The sequence below is a fragment of the Macrotis lagotis genome, chromosome 7, assembly GCF_037893015.1.
Source record: "Macrotis lagotis isolate mMagLag1 chromosome 7, bilby.v1.9.chrom.fasta, whole genome shotgun sequence".
Taxonomy (NCBI): domain Eukaryota; kingdom Metazoa; phylum Chordata; class Mammalia; order Peramelemorphia; family Peramelidae; genus Macrotis; species Macrotis lagotis.
Window position 1 is genome coordinate 141,894,350 of NC_133664.1, and position 27,971 is coordinate 141,922,320.

The 27,971-nt window shown below is 33.9% G+C and overlaps 1 protein-coding gene across 8 annotated transcripts in view; it reads right to left on the minus strand.

Annotated features, from left to right (window-relative positions):
• The window catches only part of FOXP2 (forkhead box P2), a 721,187-nt gene that overhangs the window by 555,159 nt on the left and 138,057 nt on the right, over nt 1-27,971 (minus strand). The gene's annotated exons all lie outside the window — the stretch shown is intronic.

Below are 27,971 nucleotides of genomic sequence, written 5' to 3' on the forward strand. Positions count from 1 at the left end.
TAAAAAGATGTTCTATATTGAGAAGATTTACTATATGAGAAACTATATGATACATAGTAATATTAAGTATTACTTTTATTATTTGGAGTAATCAAAATCATTGTTCTACATTTACATAAAGCTTGTGGTTAAAAAGCATTTTACGTTCATTTCAGCATCTTCTCATTTTCCCATAGTAGAGGGGAAAAGTCATTCTTTATATTTGGAGATTTAACTCATCAAATTTATTCTTCAGTACTATCAACAGTCATTCACCAAAGACTGTTCAATAACTCCTAAATTTACCAACCCTCACCTTATTTGGAATGGACTTCTAAAATGCACTGAAAAAAAAACACAAAACAAAAAGTAAAGTGGTCATTTCACTTAAAGATCCTCCACAAATTCTAGCCCTTAAATTACTAGGTATCAAATGATAAAAGATACATAACTAATAAATAGCAATGTCAAGAGTCAATTCATTTCCTAGCTTGAAGATCAGAGCTCTCTCTACTATCAATTAATCAATAATCCATAAACATTTATTTAACATCTATTGCCAGGCACTATAGTAAGCACTGGAGATACAAAAAGTGGCAAAATACAAATTCTGTCATCAAGGAGTTTACAGTCTACTGGGTGAGACAACATGAAAACAAATATTTACAAAGAAAAATATAGACAGGATAAATAAGAGCAATTACCAGAGATGCCTTGTTTATGGAACATCTGGGAGACCAGTGGCACTGGAATATGGAGGGGAACAAAGTGTAAGGAAGAAATGAGTAGGGGCTTAGCATGACTGAACCTGCACTTTAGAAAAATCTATAGAGTCTGAATGGCAGATGATTAGAGTGAGCAGGCAGACCCACCAGGTGGCTACTGCAATAATCTAGGCATGTGAGACTGAGGGTCCAAACTTGAATTGTGCCAGTGTTAGAGGAGAGAAGGGGCCATATTTGAGAGATGTACAAAAGAGAAATGGAAAAGCATTGGAAATGGACGGGAGTGAGAGATTGTTAGGCATGCAAGATAAGTCATGGATTATAAGAAGAACAAGGAAGATGGTATTGTACTATGCTGTGATGGGGAAAAGAGTTATTTATACATCTCCATCCACTGCCCAAAGTAATTTACATTTGGATAGAGCTTTAAAATTTTCAAAGCATTTGCACTGAAAGTATCATTATTAGGTAGAAATTAGAAGTTTTATTAACCCCATTCTAGAAATGAGTAAACAGATTCAGAAATGCAATGACAAGAGTCTTATGGTCACAGAGCTAGGGTGGGTTGAAATTAAGATTCAAAAGAGGTCTCTGCACCATCCAACATGCCTCCATCTAATATCATTAACTATGTATAAATAATGCTTCACAATTTACAAAATGCATTCTTCAAACAAGACAATAATGTTCTTAGTACAATAATATCCCCATTTAGAGATGAGAGGCAAAGGCAATTATACAATTCCAGTAAGAGAAAATTCAGAACTAAATCAGTACTTATCGATAACTGATGCAAATCTTATCAACTAATAGATAATAAAATGCATTGTCAACCTCAGTTTTCTCTTCTGTAAAAAGGGGGGTTAGGTCAGCATACAAGAGAATTAATATTATTAGAACTACTTAAGAACAAGCAATTTAACTCATAGAGGCCTGAATTATTAAAAAAAAAAAGATCCTCTTAATCCCAATAACTTTTTCTGGTGAAAAAGCTTCTTTGATTGAGTTGCAAACCAATCAATCATATGTGTGATTTAGGTGTGAATAATTCCTACACTTTGAATCCATCAAAGACATAAACTACATAGGAACAACCAAGATAAGGACTGAACTGTTTTAAGTTATTGGATGAATTCAGACAATGAAGAAGATCAGGACTGCCTGAAAGAATTAGGTACCTCTCTGAGTCGAATAAGATTTCCAACTAGATTCAAGTTGCAAGAGCACTTTAAGAAGTCAGATCCCTTACACCTGAACCAGAAAGCAGAATACCAAGTAAATATCATAGTTTTTGCTGTGTAAGTAGTGATCCAAATATACAGCCAGAAGAAAATAATAAAGTCAAAGTGAAAGCCTCCAAGAAAAATATGAATTGGTCTTAGGCCACGGAAGAGCTCAAAACAATTTTTGAAAATCAAGTAAAGGAGAATGAGAGAAAAATTGATTAGAGCAATGAGAGTGATGTGAGAAAATTATAAAAAATGAACAGCAGCTTAATGAAAGAGAAACCCAAAAATAATGAAGAAAATAATACCTTAAAACCTAAACTGAGCCAATGGAAAAGGAGGTTCAAAAAAGCCAATGAAGAGAAGAATACTTTAAAAAGCAGATTTGGCCAAATGGAAAAGGAGATATAAAAGTTCACTGAAGAAAAGAATTGCTTAAAATATAGAAAGGAACAAGTGATGACTTTGTGAGAATTCAAAAAAAATAATAAAACAAAATCAAAAGAACGAAAAACTAGAAGAAAATGTGAAATGACTCTAAAAAAAAATGAACTGTAAAATAGATCCAAAAGAGATCATTTTAAAATGATTGAACTAACTGAAATCCATGATCAAAAAAAAAAATCTAAACATAATCTTCCAAGAAATTAATTATAAAGGAAAACTACCCCGATAGTCTAGAAGCAGAAAGCAATATAAAAATTGAAAGAATATACAAATCCCCAATGAAAGAGATCCCAAAATGAAAACTACCAGGAATTTTATAGTCATACTTCAGAGCTCCCAGGTCAAGGAGAAAATATTGCAAGCAGTCAAAAAGAAACAATTCAATTATCATGGAGTCACAATCAAGGTAATACAAGACTTAGCAGCTTCTACATTAAGGGATCTCAGGGCTTAGAATGTGATATTCCAGAAAGTAAAAGAGCTTGGATTACAAGTAAGAATCAACTGTCCAACAAAACTGAGCATACTCTTTTCAGGGGAAAAGATGGATAGTCAATGAAATAGGAGACTTTCAAACTTTCCTGATGAATGAGACCAGAGTTGAACAGAAAATCTGAACTTCAAATATAAGACTCAAGTGAAGCATGGAAAGGTAAATCATAAGAAACTTAATGATGTCAAACTGCTTATATTCCTGCATGGGAAGATTATATTGATAGCGCACATAAATTTTTTCATTTATTAGGACAGTTAGAAGGAGTATTTACAGACAAGGCAGAGGTGGGAGATGAATATGAAGGGATAATATATTAAAGAGATAAACAAGGGATGAGAAAGGAATGAATTGAAAGGAAGGGAAAGGGGAAAGTAGAATGGAGTAAGTTATTTCATATAAAAAGAGTTAAGAAAAAGCTTTCATAATGGAGTGGAAGAGGTAATAAGGGGAGTAAGTGAGCCTTACTCTCAACAAAATTGACTCATAGAGAGGAATAACATTCACACTCAAGTGGGTATAGATATCTATTTTATCCTAGAGGGAAGTAGGAGGGGAACAGAAAGGGAGAAGGCGGGGGTTGGGGGGATGGGGAGATGTGAGAAGTGAGAGATGTTAGAAAGGAGGGAAGATTATAGGAGGGGATAGTCAGATGTAAAACACTTTTGAGGATGAAAGGAGAGAAAGAACACAATAAATGGAGGTGGGGGAATAGGATGGAGTGAAGTACAATTAGCAATAGTAATTGTGGGAAAAAATTTATTGAAACAAAAGTTCTCTGATAATACCCCATTTCTCAAACATAGAGAATTGAGTCAAATTTATTTTAAAAAAATAGGAACCATTCTTCAAACTGAGAAAATCAAAAGATATGAATAGTCTTCAGATGATATTCAATGCTATTTATGACCAGATTAAAAATAATGTCCCAGCTCACTACTGATTGGAGAAACAATTGGAGAACAATTCTGAAGTATTACTAAATTATATCTACTGGATTGGCTAATAGTACAGAAAGAGAAAATGACAAATGTTGGAAGGGGCATAAGATAAAATGAAACTTTAATGCACTGTTGGAGGAGTTCTGAAATGATTCAACAATTTTACAGAACGATCTGGAACTATGTCCAAAGGGCTATAAATTCATGCCTACCCTTAGGTCTAGCAATGCCACTACCAAGTCTATATTCCAGAAGAGATGAAAAACAGGAAGGAAAAGGATCTGTATGTATGAGAATATTTATAGCAGTTCTTTTCTGGTGGCAAGGAGCTGGAAATTGAGGGGATACCCATCAGTTGAGGAATGGCTGAACAAATTGTGATATGTGATTATGATAGAATGCTTTTCTGCTATGATAAATGATGAAGAGGATACTCTCAGTAAATGCAGGACAGACTTGCAAGAGCAGAGATACAAGGAGAATGTATTTTATACAAAGTAACAGTAATACTGCAGAGTGATAAGTTGTGAACAACTCTCCTTTTCTCAGCAATATTGTGACCCAAGATGACTATGAGAGACTTATGATAAAGAATATTATCCATCCCTAAAGAGAGAGCTAATGGTAGTATCTGATTACAGCATATTTTTTAAGTCATTTCTCTTGAGGTTTCTCTTTTAGGGTGTGGGGAGAATTATATTTATTTTCACAACATGATATTTTGGTAATGTTTTACAAGACAACACATTTTAATCTATATCAAATAATTTGCTTTCTCAATAAGGGGATTGGGGTAGAGAGAAGTGAGAGAATTCAGAACTAAAAGTTTAAAAAATGAATGTTAAAACTTGTTTTTACATGTAACTGAGAGAAAATAAAGAAAGTGGGGGGGGAAGAAAAACAGAAACAAAAACAGTGAGTCTGGGTAGAAATTTAATGATTTCCCCTTTGGACATGTTGTCCCCTATAGCCCATGCAGTGTGAAAGCATCAAGAATCATTCAAAACAATATGTCCAAGAAATATTTGCTCAAATAAGAAAACGAACTGGCAAGAGACAATTGCTCCCCAAACAAGCTCTCCTCAACTTCTATACATAGGTTCCCTCACAGATTCAAGTAATCACAGAGTTGGCAGTAAAGCTGCAATTTAATTTTGGACTGGAGACATTCCATGAGAGAAAACTCATTATTTCCCTAAGGGAGCCCAACCCACTTTTGGTTTTCTATAGGTTTCTACTCATGTGTCTTGTTTGGATAGGGTAGTCAGCCTTCTTTTTTGAGGTTATATCCAAAAGCTGGACATTTGAATAAAACTAGATCTTCAAGTTTTCTATGGCTTCTCTGAAGGGCTGGCACTGTGTAGTTCTGAAATGGAAAGTCATTTACTATATTATTCTCAATTAATTTATTGATCATTATTTTATTTATTATTGAATTTTAAGTCTCACTTGGAGAGGCATGCAGAAGCAGGATGATCTGACTCTCTATTTAACCATCTTGGCCTTGAATCCTCATTCTACTTTTGGACAACTCTAATTATTAGGGAAGGGGCAGAGGAAAGGAATAATTATTTCTATAATATCTACTATGTGGCAGACTCTGTGTTAAGTACTTAACAAATATTATCTGATTTGATCCTCACAATAACCCTGAAGGGCTGGTGCAATCATCATCTCATACTGTTGAGAAAACTGAGACAAAGGTTAAATGACTTGCCCAGTTAAAGTCTGAAGTCAAATTCAAACCCAGATTCTTCAAAGTGTAGGCTCAATGGTCTATCGAACTTGCCCCTTAATTAAGAAAACATTTTTTCCTTCAGTCTTGTAATACTTTCTTTTCATCATAATCTTTCAAATATGACTTAGTGTGCCTCAGCAATTATCTTATTTTTAGTATTCAAAGATATTGTTCATCTGGACCAAATGACATAAATTCACCAAGGGCAACTAAATGTTTTCTTCCTAGACCTTTCCTTATCTCAAAGATATTGTTCATCTGGGCAAAATGACATAAATTCACCAAGGGCAACTGGATGTTTTCTTCCTAGCCCTTTCCTCATCTCAGTTATCCATCCCCAATGACAACTCAATTCAATCAACAATTGAAGCATAAAACATTGTGGTTAAGCTTGATTTTTCCTTTCTTTGCATCTATGTCATATAAGTAATGAAATTTTGTTCCTTTAAATTGAGGCTTGAATTATTCCTCTTCCTCTAATTTCACCCTTTATTATCTCCTGTTTGGGTTAATTTCATATTTTTCCCTATCCTTTTTTTCTTTTCTACTAAATCTGTGATATGAATATGTTATTGTTATTTCCTCCATTAGATTGCATGCCTTAAGGGTAGGGAGTTTGGTTTTTGGTTTTTACTTTCTTTGAATACTCATTGCTTAGCAAAATGACTGCAACAAAAACCTGTTTTTTATCCCAATAATCTACTGGTATTTTCTAAAGGATTAAAAATATCCTCACTTATAAGGTGTATATAAAAAAAAGTACTTGGTGACTATAGTCAAGAATCATTCAAAACATTATGTCCAAGAAATGTTTGCTCAAATAAGAAAATGAACTGGTCAGATACAAGAGTAAGATGTGTGCAAATAAACTGCACATGAACTTCACTGGTATCCTGGTGTTGCTGAGAGAGAGAGAGAGAGAGAGAGAGAGAGAGAGAGAGAGAGAGAGAGAGAGAGAGAAAATTGTTTTTAGCAGTTTAAGTGGAAGTTCTGTGGCAAAATTCTGAGAGGAGGAGAGAGAGAAGTTACAAAGGATAGGCAGTAATAGATTAGCAGAAATCTGCATGGCCAAAGAATATTCAAATCCATAAAATTTCCAAGAACCATAAGAATTTTTCAAACTGAGACTACATTGGTAGTATGGAAACCACTTTTAGAGGAGGAAAAATAAAGAAAGTTTATAAAAGACACTTCAGAAATTTGTTTTAGAAAGTAAAAATAAAAAGTGAGAAGAATATGATTCTTGGGTTGATATGAATTTCAAAATTATAAGCATAAAATAGTTAAAGCTCATAAAAAATTGAGATACTTCATAAAAAAAATTAGTTTCCCATGACTAAAAATGTTCAGACAGAGGCTAAAGTTCAAGTATAAATTTATAGGAAATTTTCCAATCTTTAGTTTTATGTGCTTGCTTTCTAGTATAACAGTAACCCTACTGTCTCAACCTCAGTAAAATGAACATTCTTAGCTGTTTTGGCACTCAAGATAGATTTGAATTTGGACTATGAATACAGTCTCTCCCATGCTTCCTTGTTACAAAGATCAGAGAACTTGAAATCAGAGGATTTAAAGATCATATTTCTCTAGTCTTTAATTTTAATAGGTAAAGAAAATGAAACCTGGAGAGATCAATAATCTTACCAAGGTCATACCAGTAGCAAACATCTGAGCTAGGATTCAAACTCAGATTTTTTTGACCCCAATCTTAGTGCCCTTTCAAGGTTATAGTCCTACAAAGCAAAGGAAATTGGACCCATGTGGTAAATAAATCTTGACTTTAACCATATCCACTTAAGAGGGAGAGCATATAACTGCATAGAAATGCATGTAGGTAAGCAATAAAATGATATAACTTGATAAAACATTTAATTTGTGACTCTTTGAGAGGGAGGATAATATGAATTAGTGAAAAATCTAAACTGTATTATATAAAAATTAAGTGTCATTCCTTTAAGAATATAGGTTAGTAACTAGACAAAGATATTTCTGGGATAGACATTAATGAATAGGCAAAAATGATATGAATAACTTTCTATTAAGGTCTCAATTGTTACTTCTTAAGTGCTAAAAAAAAGTTGTGATTAGATGAAGAATTCACTACCTAAAACTGATTAAATTTATTTCCTTAACCATGTAAAATAGCTTTAACATTAAACACTGAAGAAACAAAAATGCACTTTTTTCCTAAAAAGAAACACAAGATGATATATTATTTTCATCCAAATATAACTAAATGATAAATGATAAATAAAAAGGATAGACATCTAGAAGAAGAAAAAAATCAGAAAATGTCATTAATGAAGATTGAAAGAGGGAAGCTGAAATTCTAAAATAAGCAATTGAAGAAGAAATTCAATTCAATTCAATAAAAGTAAAATATCTGCCCTTAAATAATTTACTTTACTGCTTTATTAGGGAGGTACAATATGTACACCAAAAAAAAAAAATTTAAGAAAATTCAAGAGGGTAGAAAATAATAAAGAAAGAAATACTATATATTATAAGGAAGTAGCACCTCAGTTCAGTTGAGACTTCAAAAGGAGAAAAGAAACAACATGTAGGATGGCCTGAATAAAAGCCTAGGGGCAAGAGTAATCATCTGAAGCTCAGGAGAATGGAGTAGGACCACATCTTTATCATAGACTTAAGTGAAGGAATTAAAAATAAAGGATGATATAAACAAGTTTTATGGTAGAGAATAAGAGAAAAGAGTAAATTTGTGACAGATGGTTTAATGTTTTTCCTCCTTAAATTATGAATTATCTTTGCTGAGATGGAGTGGGTAAGTAAGAGACCTGAGAAGAGAAGAACAAGTTTAGAACAAATACTGTTGGGAGTGTGATGGAAATCCAATCAGAAAATGATAAAATGCTTAGAATACAGTGCTCAGGGTTCATTCAAAACAATTAGAATAGCATATATTTGTAGCGAATACCAGACATAAGAAGAATTGGTAATGAAGGAAAATCTAAGCATATAAATATATTTTAAGAATGATAAAAAAATATTGGTTGAAATTATACTTGAATAAGTGATCACAAATAAAATTTGTAAATATAAAAGATGTCAGACAATAATTCTAAAAAATAGTGAATGGAATTAGGAGATCTGGGTTCTAATCCAATCTCATTTTCTAACTGTGTGATTTGGAAGCAGATACAAATCTCTCTAGGCTTTAGTTTTTGCATCTGAAAAATGAGTAACTTAGAGTTTATGATCACTAAGGTCCATTCTAGTTTGAAGATTAAAACACTCTCCAAGCTCTATGAAAAGTACTGAACCAAAAGCATGGTATACTCTCCTATCATAGGACTATTAATTTTCAAGAAACAGCTATCAGGATAGTCTGCACTTAGCAAAAGGTCATGTAGACTTTTACACAAAGGCATTTCTCTCAATGAACTCAACTGAAGGCTACTTTCAATTACTAAGAGTTAACATTTCAAATTACTGCACTTTAAATTAATGATGTTTTACTGCAATTGCTTATTAAGTTCTAATGATGGATAATATAATTACTAAAAAAAAGGAAAAGAATATGTTGAATCAAAAATCTAGTCTGTTGACAAGACTGTTTGGGTTCTTAATATTGATACAGATTTCTACATAATTTTTACACACATTTCAATTACAGCACAAGTTTATCCAAAGATAAAATATATATATATATGAAATGAGTTGTATACAAATATTTACATCTTTTAAGATATATCCTACATTCAGTTAAATCAAGCCAAGAATACATATTTATTTTGAAGCAAAAAAAGAAATAATTAAATTAGAAGTAATCCAACATGACCTAAAAATTGAAAAATTCTAACTAGAAGCAAAGCAACATATAATTAGTTTGGGAAGGGGCAATTTCATTAATTTTATTTTCCTGCAAATAATAAAAAGGATCTATCTGTGCCTTCAGTCTTTAAAAATTCAGTTTGGGTACTCATGATGATTTTCTTTATAGACAATATAAAAAAAAGAAAAACATAAAATTAAAAGGTTAAAAACAAAAAAGAAAAAATCAATGAAATAACACAATGTTGAGAAGAAATAACACTTAAGAAGAAATCAAAGGAAGGGGGACCAGCTAAAAGATAAAGGGCAAAGGATTTAAAAATTAAACAGAAAGGAAAAGATTAAAGAAAGGCAATGCAGAAGGATTTAAGAAGTCAGTAAAGAGAAAAGACATTCAGTTATAAAAAAAGAAATAGCAAGTACCAGAGAAAAGATACTCAAAGGTAATGAAACAAGAAGAGAAAGAACAAAACAACTTGGAAATTAATTTCACAACAAGCAAATAGGGAAGATATCATCTGAAAAGCCTTCAAAAACATGAAAACGTTTTTTTTCCCTTTAAACTACTATTTTCTTAAAAGAAAATGTAGTTGTATCTAGGGAATTTAAAATAAGTAAGCAGGAAGCAAGACAAAAGAGAAGTTGACCATATTTCAGCCCTAGAGCTACTACTAATTAGCTGTATGATTTGGAACAAGTTTTAACCTGTGGGACAGGGCCCCCAGTTGTCTCATCTGTAAAATCTAAAAAATACATGATGGTTCTATCATTTTCAAATTCTTCATATAAAATAATTTCATCTCATTCAAGAACTGTCATCTTGTTAAATTGTAAGCTAACATGTCCACAAATACAGTCCAACAAACTATAAATGAATAAATAATTCCAGAAACTTTATTCAACAGTGTGATACTGGGCTAAAAATTAAGATATCAAAATAGATAAAAACAAAAATATTTCTAAGTCATTTGTTCCGAAGTTATATCTTTCTATCTGCAAATCTTTAATTTTATTAAAGCTAAGAAGAGACAAATGCTGAGCATAAATAAGCTGTCACATATTACCCAAATAACTTTTTTTTTCACAAAAAAGTGAGGAAAGGATTTGGTCCAGTGGTGTGGAGAGAGCAAGAGATAACCAAACAAGAGTCCAAGTCCCTCACTGGTATCTATGAAAAATTAAGAGCCTAAGAGAAAAGCTTTTGGTGTATTTTACTACTCTCTAATGGAGATTTCTACTCTCTAATGGAGGATTCCTGTGGGGATCAGGACAATTGCAAAGGATGAGAAAATCTGTGTGGATTACAATCTGTTCTTCTGAAGAAGCATCTAAACATGGAAGTACCCACATGAATCCCCTTAGTAATATGACCACTCAGATTCTTACAAATGTTTAAAAATGACTTATTTAAAATCCACTGTGAGAGGCAGAGCCAAGATAGCAGAGTGAAGGCAAAATTTCCTGGGAATTCTTTTCCCCAAAAACTCCAGAAGTCAACAAATTATGACTCTAGCAAAAATTTAGAGGGGCAGAACCCACAGAAAGACTGAATGACACATTTTCCCAGTCCAAGATAACTTAAAAGATCCGTGGGAAAGGTATGTTTCACCAGGACCAGGAGTTGGAAAAAGCCCCGGTCACAGCACAGCCGGGGAACAGCTACTTTGAAGGGGCGGTGAGAGAATTCTGCTATGCCAGAATGAGTGTGGAGTAAGGAGCACCAGGAACCTGAAGTGAGAATCGGGAGAAACCAGCCTGCACCTCCAGAGCTCAGCCCACAGACAGTAAGGGGGTCAGGGAAGACTGCAGAAATTTCTATGCTTTCCCTTGGGGTAGGAATCTGATGTTTGTGTACACTCAGATCCAGATTGCAATTTGGACTTCCATACTAAAATAGCCAAACAGGACCCCTCCTTACAGCTCCAGGACAGAGGGAAGTGCAGTGGTCATCTACATATCAAAGCACAGGCAAGAGAGCATAAGGTCTTGGAGGAATAAAGGTCCCAGTGGGGGTGTCCCCCCCAAAAAAAAACTCCAAAGTCTTGTAAGTGCTGTAAATTAGTCTAAAGACTGAGGAAGTGAGTAAACAGAAAAATAAGAATCTGACCATAGAAAATTGCTTTAGTCCCATGGAGGAGCAAAACACATACTTAGATGATGACAAAATCGAAGCTTCCACATTTAAACCTCTAAGAGAAATATAAAATGGGCTCAGACTATGGATGAGCTCAAAAAAAAAAGACTTTGAAAAGCAATTGAGGGAGGTGGAGGAAAAAATTGAGAGGAGAAATGAAAGAGATGCAGAAACATCATGAAAACCAAATCAACAACTTGGTGAAAGAAATACAAAAAATACTGAAGAAAAAAATATGTTAAAAACCAGTTTAGGCCTAATGGAAAAAAGCAAAACACAATGAAAATGAGAAGAAAGCAGAATTGGCCAGCTGGAAAAGGAGATAAAAAAAGCTTTGAAGAAAATAATTTCTTCAAATGCAGAATGGAACTAAAGGAAGCTGATGACTTTGTGAGAAATCAGGAAGAAATAAAACTCTTCTAAAAAAGTCAAAAATTAGAAGAAAATGTGAAATATCTCAATGGAAAAACAACCAACCTCGAAAATGGATCCAGAAAAAAATAATTTAAAAATTATTAGACTATCTGAAAGCCATGATCAGGAAAAGAGCCTAGACTTCATTTTTCAAGAAATAATACAGAAAAATTGCCCCGAGATCCTAGAAGCAGAGGGAAAAATAGAAATTGAGGGAATGCACTGGTTACCTCCTAAAAGAGATCCCAAAAGAAAAACTTCCAGGAATATTATAGCCAAATTCCAAAACTCCCAGATCAAAGAGAAAATTCTAAAAGCTGCCAGAAACAGGCAAATCAATTCCTGAGGCTCCATAGTCAAGATTACACAGAATCTGGCAGCATCTACATTAAGGGTTTGCAGGGATTGGAATATGATATTCTGGAAGGCAAAAGATCTTGGCTTGCAATCGAGAATCAACTACCCAGCAAAACTGAACATCCTCTTTTTGGGAAGAGATGGACTTTTAATTAATCAGGGGACTTTCAAACTTTCCTATTGAAACAACCAGAGCTGAACATAAAGATTGATCTCCAAGTACAAAACACTGGTGAACAACAGATGGGGTGAATGAAAAGGATTAACTATGAGGAACTTAATGATATTGAACTGTTTGTATTCCTGCATGGGAAGAAGATATTAATAACATGAACTTTCTCATTTAAAAGAGTTGTTAGAACAGGACACAGGAAGGAGTGGAATATAATGGTATAATACAGTACAAAGATGGAGTTAATGGGTGATAAAGGAAAGTACTGGGAGGAAGGGAAAGGAGATGAAGAAGAAGCTAAGAAATTTCACTTAAGAGTCAAGAAAAAGTTTTTTCAATGGAATGGAAAGGGGGAAGGTAAGGGGGAATGAGTGAGTCTTCATTCTCATCCGAAATGGCTCAGAGAGGAAAATAACATATACTCTTAATAGGGTGAGGAAATATAAATTACCCTAGAGAAAAATGAGAAGGGATGGGATAAGGGGGAATGGAGGGAGGGAAAGGGGGAATAGGTGATAAAAGAGAGGGAAGATTGAGGGAGAGGATACTCAGATGCAACATACTTTTGGACAGGGTCAGGATGAAAGGAGAGAGAGAATAGAATAAATGAGAGTGGGAAGGAATAGAGTGGAGGTACAGCTAGTAATAGCAACTCTGGAAAAAAAAATATTGAAACAATTTCTCTGGTGGACTTATGATAAAGAAAGCAACTCACCCCAGAGACAGAGCCATTGGAATCTGATCAGACTGAAGTACATTTTTTTTCTCTCTCTCTCACTATTCTTGAGGTTTCTCATCTTCTTGGAGGGGGGGGGTGTATGTTTATTCTTATAACAAAATTATTGTAATAATGGCAATAATAAATTAAAGTTGAAATGGAAAAAAAATAAAATAAAATCCACTATGAGTCTTTACTTGGCAATAGGATATTTTACAAAGAGCAAAAAAGAGACACTCAAAATAGCAGTTTCTATCTTGCTCCCTTAAAAGCTCTAGGTGAGTTGAACAAATATTAAAAACAACTCCCTATCTCTGACAAAATTCTAGTAAATTTAGGGAGACCCGGGTTTAAGTCTTACATCTACCCTTATATTAGCTCATGATCCTGGAAAAGTCACATTCTCTCAATGTACCAGAGAAATCTCCAAGACTATAGGTTGCAGCTAAGGTGCTGATCTGCACTGGTAGAGAAAATTTCAGCACATTAACACAGACACATAATAGATGTTCACTGATTGAATGAATGATTCAAGTTCCACACATCCCCATATTAAAGGCTTGATTCAAAGACAATCCTGGTCACTTGAAGATAGAAGTATACGTAACTAATGAGGAATAAATCATACAATCATACAATTATATATCCACAGCTAAAGGGGATCTGAAAGGTTATCTTCTTCCAAATGTCTCATTTTTAAATGTAAGGAAAGTAGGATCTTTTTTGTCAGTTGTGTCTAACTCTTCATGACCCCATTTAAGATTTTCTTGGCAAAGATATTGGAGAGGTTTGCAATTTCCTTTGCCAGCTCATTTTACAGATGAAGAAATGGAGGAAAAGAGGAGTTAAGTGACTTATCCAACATTACAATGATTAAATATATGAGGCTACATTTGAACTCAGGAAGGTGAGTCTTCCTGACTCTAGGTCCAGCATTATCCATTGCTACCACCTAGCTGCACCAAACTGAGGCCTAGTAAAAATAAATTATTTGGTCACAAAGATGTCTAATGATATTGGAACCTATGTTCTCTGACTACAATATGAGGCTCTGAATAAAGAAAAAGAAACACCTCATTTTGATCAGCCATTACACCGCTTCCATCACTGCTGATGTTTCTCATGGGGAAAAATATGACAAATAGTTATTTGTGCAAGACAAATAGTTATTTGTGCAAAACAAATAGCAGAGAAAATGTATCATATAAATGGGAATCATATTGCTAATAACAACTCTCCTACTAAATCTCCAAAGATAATATGTATCAGCGAGGTCAATCAAGAAAGTGCATATGCCGCCTAAATCTACCCTATCCTTCTGTCACATAGCCAACTCCCAAACCTTTGTAGCCCAGATAAAAAAAAAAGACTTTGTATCCCTAAGGTCAGAGATGGAGGGAGCAATGGGAGGAAATAAGCTTAAAATATAATTGGGAAATGATATAAAATACAATATAATGAAGATAAAAGCTATTTTGGTTTTCTAAGTCAATATTCATCCCATAGAAAATTATTTCTATTTGAGTTTGATACCAGTATCCTAGAGGAACACCTCACTAATAGAAGACTCCATGTTTTGACTTATTTTTTACAGAAAAAGGAGCTGGAGTCCTGAGAAAGTATGATTTGTCCAATAGATTTAGTAAGCATGAGGATTTAACTCAGATCCTCTGGTCCCAACCCAATGCTCTTCTCCTTGTCTTGAACTGTTGGCTGATTTAAGTAATTTCAAGTAAATTCAAGTAAAAAGCTATCATTAGGCACTTATATATGTAGTACACTTGCATCAAAGGACAACATAAAAAGTTACAGAAGTCAAATTATAACCAAAAATGTCAAGTAATATTGGCAACTGAGAGCAGCATCAGAAGTTGTGGAAACAATGACCAGAAAGTAATGACAATGTATCCTTTGAAGCCCTTGAAGCTAACACTGATTGGTAACATATACTGCCACACTGTAGTACCAGGAGGAGAGTAACACTTCTGGTCAGTCACAAGGGAGTAAGGGGGTCACAGTTTCAAAGCAGAGAAGATCACTAGCATTTGTGGCTGAAGACAGGAGGGGACCGGGTCACAGTGACAGGACCAAGAAAAGTGCCAGAGAGGAGCAAGGACCCGACCAGGCCATAAGTGAGGAGAACAGTGACCAACCCTCTCCCACAGGGAAGCACTGAAAACTTGCAAACCCCAGAACTACCTCTGACGACATCAGCACAAAAATTGCTAAAGATTGCGACAGTGACTCCCCAGGAGAACAGAACTCAACTTCATCATAAAGTTAAGTAAAAATTTAGACTGGAAAAATGAATAAGTAACAAAAAAAAATCGGGCTATAAAAATGCTACTACAGGGAAGTCCAAAACACAAACTCAAAAGAAGTTAATATGAAAACAACTACCCAAAAGGCCTGAAAAAAACCTACCCCAAACTGCTAATTAGACCCAGGCCCAATAAGAATTCCCAGAAGAGTTAAAGAAAGAGATAAGAGTGTTAGAGGAAAACATGGGGAAAGAAATGAGATTGATACAAGAAAATTAATGACTTGATAAAAGAAGCATAAGAAAACAACACCTTAAAAACAGAATTGGCCTAATGGCAAAAAAGGCATAAACATTAATGGAAGAATTAAAAAGACAAATGGAAAATAAGACTAAAAAATTAACTGAAAAAAAAGAATGCCTTGAAAATCCGAAATGGCCAAAAGAGGCAGGGGGAGTGGAGGGAGAGAAAGAGAGATACAAAAGGAAACATCATTAAAAATTAGAATTAGGCAAATAGAAGCTGATGACTCCCATAAGGACATCAAGAAATAATAAAACAAAGTCGAAAGAATAAAAAATTAAGGAAAATGGGAAATAACTCACCTAAAAAACAAATGACCTAAAAAATAGATCCAGGAGAGATAACTGAACAATTACTGAGTTGCCTATAAGTCAAGATTTTAAAAAAAGTTAGATATCATATTTCAAGAAAATAAAACATAAAATTGCCCCAATATCTTCAATCCAGAGGATCAAAAAGAAATTTAAAGAATTTACCAAGCACCTCCTAAACAAGCACCAAAATGAAAACTTTCAGGAATATTTTTCCTGAAGTCCAGAAAAAAGTAGTACAAAAAGACAGAATGAAATAACTCAAATATTGTGAAACCATAGTCAGGCTCATACAAGACAGCAACATTCACACTAAAAATAGTTGTGGGCTTAGAATGTGATAGACTAGAGGACAAAAATAACCTATCCAGTAAAACTGAGTATAATTCTTCAGGAGAAAAATGGATATTTAATGGAATAGAGCACTTTTAAGCATTCTTGATGAAAAGACCACAGCTGAATAAAAAATGTGATTTAAAATATTTCAAAAAAGGATAAAAAGGATAAAAAGGTAAATAATGAAATGTGGCACAGTGGATAGAGCACTGGCCCTGAAGTCAGGAGGACCAGAGTTCAAATCCGGCCTCAGACACTTAATTTGTGTGGCCTTGGGAAAGTCAACCCCATTGACTTGCAAAAAGAAAGAAAGAAAGAGAGAGAGGGGAGGGAGGGAGAGAGAGAGAGGGAGGGGGAGAGAGAGAGAGAGAGAGAGAGAGAGAGAGAGAGAGAGAGAGAGAGAGAAATAAAGAGAGAGTTATAAAAAATGCAATAAAGTCATACTGTTTCATACTTAGGGTAATCAGAAGGACAGAAGACATGAGGGTGAGTCAATCATGCTGCCTTCAAAAAAGAAAAAATTAAGGAGCAATAAAAGATGTACATGGAGAGAAGGGAAGGGGAAAGAAGAGGTGGAATATGGAAATTTTTCTCACATAAAAGAGGTTTGCAAGGAAAAGCTTTTACAGTAGAGGAAAAAAATTGGGGGAGAAGTACAGCAGACAATTCTTGAACCTCACTCTCATAGGAATTGGTTAAGCGAAATACACACACACACACACACACACACACACACACACACACACGTCTTAGCAAGACATATAAATCTCTTATCCAAAAGGAAAATTAGCAGGATAAGAGGTAATAAAAGGGAGAACCAATTAAGAGTGCCAGTGAACATAAGCAAAACAGACTTTTGAGAAAGGACAAGATTAAAATAGAATGAAAGAAAACATACAGTTAGTAATCGTAATTGTGAATGTGAATGGGATGAATAGAAAAATAGATGGGAAACTAGATTCCCATAATATGCTATTTATAAGGGGAAACACTTAAAGGCACATACAGAATTAAAATAAAGGGCCAGAACAGAATTTTTTATGCAACAACTGAAAACCAGGTTAGCAATCATGAGCTCAGATAAAGCAAAAGCAAAACAAAAAAAATCTAATCAAAAAAATGATCAGCATATCCACAGACAAAGGAATATTAAAAAAGAGAATTTACAGTAAATTTTTCTGATAAAGGTCTCACTTCTTAAATATATCGAGAATGAAGTAAAATGTACAAAAAATAAGAGCTATTTACCAATTGATAAAATGGTCAAAGGACATGATAAAACAGTTTTCAGAAAAAGAAGTCAAAGCTGATTAGAGAAAGCCAAATTAAACACAATTCTGAGGTACTACCTCATATAATGTCAAAATTTAGAGGGGATGAAGGAAAATACACTATTGCATTATTAGTGCAGTCATGAACTGGTCCAACTATTCTACAGAACCATTTGGAACTATGCCTTAAAATTGTGACTACCCTTGGATTCAGCAAAATCACTATTAATCTATACCTCCAAGAAATTAAAGAAAAGAGATCTCTGTGTGTGTGTGTGTGTGTGTGTGTGTGTGTGTGTGTGTACATACAGCCTTTTTTGTAATAGCAAAGAATTGGAAATCAAAATAATGTCCATCAATTGGGGAATGGTTGAACAAGTTGTGGCATATGATTGTAATAGAATACTGTTGCTTTGTGGAAAATGACAAAGGGATGGTTTCAAGAAGAACAATATGAACTGATGCAATTTAGGCGGGAAAATCTGAGTATCAATGTAACAGCAATGTTATATTAATGATCAATTGTGAAACATTTAAGTACTCTGAACAAGCAATAATCCAAGACAATTCCAAAGGACTCAAGATTAAAAAGTTATTCATCTCCAGAGAAAGAATTGATATACTATGAGTACAAACTAAAGTATAATTTTCTCATTTTCTTTAATTTTTTTGCTTTATTTGCTATATGGCTAGTAAGTACATGATTTCACATATATAATTAATACCATTTTGCTTGCCTTTTCAGTTGTTGAAGGGAAATGATGGGAAGGAGAAAGAGAATTTGAAACTAAAATCTTAGAAATACAGAATATTAAAAATAAATCAATATTTTTAAAATAAGTAACCATGAGAGAAACACAAGTATATCAAAGCTTGAACACCAGTTATTGGACTCTGATTGGGGTCATTTCAAATATTAGGATAATAGATTCTAACCTAAAAAGGACCTTATAAGCCTTCTAATCTAACCCATTCAGTTTGTCAAGGAGGAAACGAGATCCACAAAGATTGTGACTAACCCACCATGTAGTAAGAAGTAAATGAAAGACAAAAATGGGATTTGAACCCAGATCTTCTGATTACTAATTCAGTACTCTAGAGCTCATGACAATATTCCACAGGACCAATAAGACATTCGTGTAAATGACTTTTACCTAGGCCCATTATTACAATAGAAGGGAAAAAAAAGCCTCAGTCAAGTAGGGGTGGAATAAAATGGAAAAAAGGGAAAGAAATCAGAAGGTAGGAAGTTCTCAAACTGTGCAAAGATTCACCCAAACGTCTAGGGCTCAGTCGCTTTTGACTAGTTAAAAGGGCCAGCATAATACTAAGGAGAAACTTGCTTTCCCCATCCCAGCAGTGAATCAAACCAATTGAAGTGCTATGACAACAGCAGATCTTGCCATAGATTTCTATCACTGAATATCTACTAGTGATTCTGACTTTGTGATGTATTCAAATCCATTCCATCACCAATACTCCTTTACCAGAGATAATTAAAGAATGAGCAATGAAAGAGACAGAGGAAACTCATGAGATCAACTTGTGGACCTCATAGTGACTGATCAGAGGAAAGAAATAAGGAAGTGGCTGTTCCCCTTACCCAGAGACTTAGCAACATTCTTCTATCTCACCCAAAAAAGCCACAAGGGAAGGAGAATGTGTGATCTTTGACTTTTTGTGCCATTTTGTATGCATATTCAGTTACTACTCATCAGCCAATGAAAAGGCCTTTCTTCACTACATATTAAGCAGACAGGAAAAAAATCACAGAATTAATTATGAGTGTTCTAAATAAAAATAAATAAATGAAAAGATGGAAGTTTAAAGAGCATTTGTATTCTCAGAAAGGAACAGTGTCAATAAAATAGTAGACCAAAACCAGACTGCATAGGATTGAGACATGATTACATAAAGATAGCAAGTGTAGAGAGATTTTTGTGAGTAATTAGGCTGAAATTAAAGAGATCTGCAGAATGAGAGCTTGATGAGATCAAGTTTTTGTTTTTGTTTTTTAGAGGATGGGAAGACCTGCCTGAAGAGCTCAGAAGGAAGTATTCCTTAGATTAAAAAATATTGTAGATTTAAAAAACTGAATATGAGAGGCAAAGGAGTAAATAGAGTCATAGAATGTTAGATTTGGGGGTGGCTAGGTGGCACAGTGGAGTCAGGAGTACCTGAGTCAAATCTGGCCTCAGACATTTAATAATTACCTAGATGTGTGGCCTTGGGCAAGCCACAACCCCACTTGCCTTGCAAAAAAAAACTAAAAAAAAAGTTAGATTTGGAAAAGGACATCGTCTGATTCCTTATTATCTACTGAGTTAAGTATTAAGTTTTGTAACCTTTTGCTCATTTTACAAATAAGTAAAGTTCAAAGAATTTGACAATAACAGCATGGTAGTCAATAATCAAGCTAGTATAAGCCTCAAACCTAGGTCTCCTAAGCCCAGTATTGCTCCCTTATGAAGTACAATTTCATGTCCGTAATACATATCTCATGTTCCTTCTGTTAGTTCATTTAAAATGTCAGGAAATGGTCCCTCAGGAAGGTGCCAGTCACTCTCCAATGCCACTCACTGTACCTTCGGAAGTGAAAATAATTGTGGGAGAACTGATAAATTTCAAAATTTTATTTTTAAGTTTGTTTTTAGTGCTGTTTAATCTTATACATTTGCCCTAAATTGGAAAGAAAAGTTTCTTAAAAATAAACTAATGGAGAAATAGTAGGATGATGCAAGGGGCCATGATGATTTTGAATCTTTTACTAATTTCTATCATAGTTATCTTATCAATAACACAAGAATAATAAACCTGGACTGTTTACCTCAAAGAGGCATTATGAAGCCTAAATAAGATCAAATATACAAAGTTATGCATACTTTAAAGTACTATATGATAGCTAATTTTACTTTACAAAAAAGAATAATCTCTGTCCTCACTGATTGCTGCTTACCTCAGTAACAAAATGGACAGAATAAGAATAAAGACATATGGAAGCAATGAAGAAATGTAAGGTTCTATATAAAGAGGAAAATGGTTAAGTATTTTTTTTTCATTGATGCTACTTATCTGGGGAGAAAGATCTTATATATGGGCACACAAAACTGCCATTTTTTTTGTCTACAATTATGAAGAAACCAATCATAAAGAAAAGGTTACCTGAAAATAGAGTTAATTATGTCTTGCATCTAGCAGATGGGAGGTGGGGGAGGGTAGCAATATAGGAGGAGGTTAACCACATACTTCAAGTTCTGATTTTCTGGGTGGTTCCTCTTATGGTATAATGAACTATTACTTTTCATTTCTGAATAACAGGGGAGATTAATGTATTCAACTATGGCTCATGAATTACTATAGCAGCTGCTCAGAATTTAAATGTTGTGAATAGCAATTCATTTTTCATTGCCTATTAGATGAATTTATTAATAAACAGAAAACATATGTACATTCAAAATACTAGAGATATCTGGTACAGTCAATCCTAAAAAAAAGTCTTCATTATATCTAGGTCTTTTTGAGAACACCTGAAATAATTTTTTAAAAATCTTTTCAACCCTTTTAAGATATTCTTGGATTTTATATAAAAATTAAATTAATTAAAAGGACCAAGTTATAGGAAAAGCAAAGCCAAAATCTGCTTAAAAGCAGGAAGCTTTGCATCAATAATCCATTACCCAAAAGGTATCTAATCATTCACACACACACACACACACACACACACACACACAACACAGGTCTCTTTTCTTTAATTTCTTGGAGGTATAGATTAATAGTGATTTTGCTGAATCAAAGGGTAGTCACAATTTTGAGAGAGAGAGAGAGAGAGAGAGAGAGAGAGAGAGAGAGAAAGCATTCATCCTGCTATTAGACTATGCTCCATGATATAGTAGATAAGTTGATGGGAAAGAAATACAAAAAAATATGTCTTCACTCAATCTATTAAGAATGATGAAACATACAAATATTTGTGTGTATATAAATATACATATCTATACATATACGTATACACTAAAACATAAATACATGAGAAGCTCTAAGTTCTAAGATTTTTTTAAAAGATAGTATTTCCAGCTAGAGAAGTAAGGGAAAACATAAAATAAAGTAACATCTGAGATTGGCCTTTGAAAGATACACAAGTTATGGCATGTCACAAGATGGAAGATATGCTAGCAAAAGAGAACAAAGGGGGAAAAGGAAGAAAAGCAGAAAATTTATTAGGACAAAAGAAAATAGTCTAATTTGGTTAGGAATAATAAAGTAAGTCTAACCAAAATATTGGAGCCAGATCATGAAGGTCCTTTTAATGCCATATATTTAGAGACTGATTTCACTAAGAAGGCAATGGAGAGGCAATGAAGACTGGGGAAAGAGGGGAGCATGACAAAGAAATTCATCTGGATGATTGAGAGGATGGGAAAGTAGCTGAAGATAAAGAAACTGGCTATCAGCAATCAAGGAAATCCTCGAATCGAGAGAAGTGGTAGTGGAAATAGTAAAGAAAGGAAAAGTATGTCAGAAAAGGAGAAACCATATGGTTAGTGATTTTGATGTGTGGGGCAAGGAAAATGAAAGAATTGAAAATGATAAGATCATGAGCCTGGATAACCAAAATAACAGTATCAATGAGAGATATGGGGCCATAGATTTCAGATGAAAGATGAAGAGTTCAGTTTATGCTGAACTCAAGGCACCAGTGATATGACCAGAAGTAAATTCCAGTAGGCAGTTAAAAAGAACAGCCCAAAGTCTGGTAGTAAGGTTAACTTGTAAAATTGTACAATTAAGACACTGGAATAAGTGACCAAGTATATTTGTGAATTGTCTATGTAAAGTGATAGCCAAATTTGCAGGAATAGAGGAGATTATTTTGAGGGAAATAGAGAAAGAAAAGAGGTTCAAGGCCAGATTCTCTTAACACACCAGTACTGAGAGGGCAAGAAAGAGAGAGAGAGAGAGAAACAAATAAAGTTAAAACAGGTAAGAGGAAGAAGGGAAGGGAATGAGCATTTATATAGTGTCTCCTATGTGCCAGGCTATGGGAGCTAGATAGCACAGAGAGTAGAGTGCTTGTCCTTAAGTCAGGGGATCTGAGTTCAAATCCAATCTCAGATACTTATTAGCTGTGCGACCTTGGGCAAGTCACAATCTGATTGCCTCACATCCAGGGTCAACTCCAGTTGTGCTGATTCATATTTTACTCTCAAGGAGAAAGTGAGGTTGGTAACTTAGCGCATATATCTCCCACCCACCCAAATCCAAACCACATACTTGTTTTACAAATGAGATCTAATTAGTTCCTTACAACAACCCTGAGTGGTAGGTGCTATGGATATCTACATTTTATAGGAGAGAAAAGTAAAGCAGAGATTAGATGACATGTTCAACATCACACAGCTAGTAAGTTTCTAGATATATGTGAACTCAGGTCTCCCTGATTTCAGACCCAGGCTCTATCAACTGCACTGTCTGGTTAGTCTTTAGTTCCTTTAGCACACTGAAGAGGGTCTCTTCTGAGCCTAGTAACATTTATCATGAAAATCACCTAGGTCCTTTCATCATCACATTACTTTCTAAGTTTCAATTCCCTGACTAGTCATTCTAATTCTGTTTTTTCTAATATCATTACCCTTGATGGGGAAAAAAAGAATACAAAAAGATTTCATAAGACCATAGATTAAGAGCTGGAAAGAAAGTTAGAGACCAAGTCCAAAATCCTCATTTTAGAGACGAGAAAACAGAGGCACAGAACAGTTGAGCAAGTTACCAAGAGGCACATAGATATTAAATATATGAAGCAAAATGTGAACCACCTGGTCCTATAGCTCTGCTTTATTTCTTTCATCTATTGTCATTTACTGTGAGAATGTTAAAATTGATCTAATTGGGGCCTTATAATAGTATAACTACTTGAATCACAGAATTTTAGCATTAGAATGGATCCCACTGGACATCTAGCTTAATTTATACCTGAAAACAGTTCAGAATAATCTAACACAAATGGACTTTATCTTCTGTTTGAAGACTTGCTAATTCTAATTTTCTTCTTTTGATTTCAACCCACTGTTCCTGGTTCTGCCTTGTAAGGCCAACATAAACAAGTCTATCCCTCACTGACATGATAACCCAATAAAATAATGAACACATTTAGCAATTTTCATGTGTTTCTCCTCTTTTTCCAAGCTAAATATCCCAGATTTTATCAAATGGCCCTCATACAACATGGATTCAAGGCATTTTAAATTTCTCTTTGCCCTCTTTTGGATGTTTTCCCTTCAAACTTTTAAAGGTAAGAAAAGAAGTAAATATTCCAGATTTGGTTTGATCAGGGAAGAATACAAAGTACCAAACATCTAATCATTTCTGAAAGTCACGTCTATCAATGTGACTGAAGATTATATTAACTTCTTTGTGGTTCTGTCTCATAGTCCTGACTCTTAACACACTAGGATATACTTTTTTTATCCCCACCTAGATCTTTTTTTATTGGAGGGAGTGTGGGGCTTATATCTAATCATCATACACAATGCCTTCTCCCTACTCTATATTTAAGTTTAAAAACTTGACTTCTAGAAATTAAAAATAAAATAAATTTAAAAGAATTTTAATCAACTTTACACTACCCTTGGGAGTGAAAAAACTCATAATTAGAATATCAAGAGTTAAATTAATGATTATTATACAATATAAAAACAGTTGTAATTTTGTTGTTATTGTGAGTCATTTTTCAGTCAGACATTCATGATCTCATTTGGGGTTTTACTGGTTAAAGAAATCACTGGAGTGATTTGTCATTTCCTTCTCCAGCTCACTTAACAGATGAGGAGGTTACATTGCTCATATGTGAGGCCAGACTTGAATTCAGGAAGAAAATCCTGGCTCTAACCATTCTGCCACAAATCCTAGCCTTCACTAAATTGTTTCTGCCACTGTTAACATCATTAATGAAGAGGAAAGGCGGTCACACAGGACTAAGGAAGGGTTATTTTGTAACTCTCTTTAATTCATAATTACAATGCTCAAGTGATGAAGAACTTCTCAGTTTAGCTAGTGCTCAGAATGCACAGTCTTTTGCCAGGACTTCTTGAAAGCCTTTCCAACTTGATAGACTATTCCAACAATTACACCCTGCTTGGCACTGTCTTCAACAAGTAAATATTACCTCCATATCCCAATGAAGCCCTGTTTCCCCTTCTACATCATCATCATCATAACCCCTTACCATTTTCTTGTCTAGCATTCTTCATCAGTTTTAGCTCATTGCAAATTTAGGGCTCCTAATCTAACACTCTGCTTATAGGGCCATGTCTTTGATTATGTGTCATTGTTTCTATTTTCTGTATGCCTTTTAAAAATTTAAGTTAGATAATGAGTTCCTATTGTATCCACATTACAGTTTTTAAGCAGCACTTCCTCTTTCTCTTCTCCCTCATAAAATTCCACATTTAAATGTAGTCTTCAATGCTAACCTTCCCTCTTCCAACATAATTAATTTAGGAATACAGCTAGCATAACAGGGACAATGAGAGAAGCATTATAAGGCAGAGAGAGCTTTTAGTCTTCTTCAAATCACATACATGTAAGTGGAGTGCAAGTTATGTCAAAGATGTCCCAGTCTTTAATAATAAGTATCAGTAAAGATGCAGGAAAAAAAACTTTGGTCTTTCTTGTGGTGAACAAAGATGTACAAAGAATTATTTCTTGATGAAGAGCTTTGGTCTGCAATGGATACAGATGCAAGAAGAATAGTTACTTTCCATTTTCAGTTGTCTCTCTTTCCTGGTGTTGTTTTAAATAGCCAGCTGGAAACATAGTATGATAGGTTAGATAAAAAACATCTGCACAATCCTATTTCAAACTCCTTTGTAAATGTATGACTTAAAACAAAAACACTGTGGTTAAATTTCCTCACCTTTAAATCATTAACATAATACAATTGCTAAGCAATGGAGCTAAATTATCCTTATCTGAGAAAAATCATGGTACTTAATTATGATAGTCAATAACATGTATATGTGTGTCTGTGTGTACAGGATAATATATAAGAAACTATATTCAATAAACATTGGAAAATACAATCCACGCATGATTTTTTTAAAGTGCATGTAATCTTGGCAAGTCAGATGACAGGGGGGGTACATTTTGATAACTTTCCAACTAAAGAATGCCCCTGAAGTTTTGACTTACCTTATTCAACTTGGCTAACAGGATAGCTGGATGAATAATAGTTGGAACAGAAGTTGTCAAGAGTGAAAAATTATTCATCCGAATTTCTTTTCTTCATTCTAAAGTTTCCCTGAATATTTGATCAGCAGGAGCAAAATATTAGCCTTAACATGAAATTTTTTAAAACAATAAGAATAACTAAGAAAAAGAAACTCAAGTATACACATATAAAGCTGAGGGAAAAAGCAAAATACTAAAGAAAATCTCATACTTGTAATAAATGAAGTTGGCAGTTATAATTTTAATTTTCTTTTTTTAGCTTTTTATAAGATGAAAGATTTTATTTTTAATTTTTTCTTTTTTTTAAATGAAGAGAAATGATGGTCAAATGGCTCAGACTTCCCCTCCTTTCTGAATTCATATGATCCCTGCAGGCAACCAGCAATTGCTAGATCTGTGGAATGTGCTCTTTGAACTGTACAAAAACCTTCAGCCTTTTGTGCATTCTGCAAACAAAAACTGCCAAGTGTAATTATTTCTCTGATTTAACACTATAGAAGTGCTATATCACCATCCCCCAAACTCCTTAGGTTTAAAGATTGTGCTTGTGAAAAATGTACAAAAAACATAAATGGAAGTTATTTTTTTCTATCAAAATTGTGTTTGTTTTGGTAATTTATAATAGTCCAAAGGAATATAATACAAAAATCAATGGATGCAATGATCCTTGGTGTGCATTGGTGGTTTAAAAAATAATTTACTTCTGCACTCAGAATAAAAAAAAAAACAGACTTCTATAGGATTTGTCTTAATAAGAAAATTTAAAAGGAGAAATGTGAAAATATAAATACCTATTAGAAATAGTATCATTTCAAAACTTAAATTATACCTAGAAAACTTGAAACCTTTTAAAACCACTCGACCATTGATGTATAGCCAGAATGCTCTCAAAGATCAAGTAAGTTCAAAAACCTCAGTTTGCATTGAGGAGACAGAAGCCCCCAAAAGTTGTGAGACTTGTCCAAGATCACATTGGTATAAAAAGATAAGGGATGGCAGAGAGTAGATTCAAACTCAGATTCTCTGACTTGAAATCTAATAGAACTTCCTTTCCACTATATCAAATGGGCTACATAAAACAATAACTAATTATGGGGAAAAAAACAAAGTAGCTTTATCTAAATTATAGGAATTTTAGTTTCAGTAATGCTGCAAATTTATAATCATCTAATCAGGATCAACTTAAAAAAAAGAGAAAACTATAAAACAAAAGAGATCACTGATGGCTTTAATACAAGAGAGAAAGAAAAGAAAAGAAAAGAAAAGAAAAGAAAGAAGGAAAGAAAGAAGGAAAGAAAGAAAGAAAGAAAGAAAGAAAGAAAGAAAGAAAGAAAGAAAAAAGAAAGAAAGAAAGAAGGAAGGAAGGAAGGAAAGAAGGAAGGAAGGAAACAAAGAAAGAAACAAAAAGAAAGAGAGGACAGGAAAGAATGGAGGGAAAGAAAAAGAGAGAAAGAGAAGAGAAAAAGAGAGGGGGTGAGAGAGAGAAGAGGGAAGAAGGAGGGGAGGGAGGGAAAGAAAGAAGAAATCAATAACTGTCAATATCTACTTACTTATTTCTATAAAATCAATATGAGAAACATTTTTGCAAACACTGGTTATCTTTGATGAAAACATGAGAAGAGAAGAAGCAATTAATTGCATATTATTCTCAGAGCAAATCATATTTTTTAGACACACAACTAATAAAGAGTTTAGAAACTGCAAAACTTCACAATTTACAGGTAGGTTTTTGTTTGGTTTTTTTTGGAATAACAAAGCATTTTCTGAGGTAACTCAAAATAGACTTAAGTGTTTATGTTAAGAGCATAGATTTTCCACAGATTCAATCACAAGGATAGCTTTGTTCAATAATCACATAATTATCAATAAGGTAAAGCATTAAAAAAACAGGAAGAAATATACACCAAGGTATCTACCAGTGTCATGAAGTATATCCTGTGCAAATGAATAGATATTTGATGTGAAAAAAATTTTCCTAGAGATTCTGAGCCTCTTCAACAGGCTCCTGCTCGACTTTGAAAAAATTTTACTGTGCCTCTTCAATGAGATCCAAAACCACTCAAAAGAGCACCCATAAATCTTTACTGGAAAAATCTATCAATAAAGAATACCAATTACCTATAT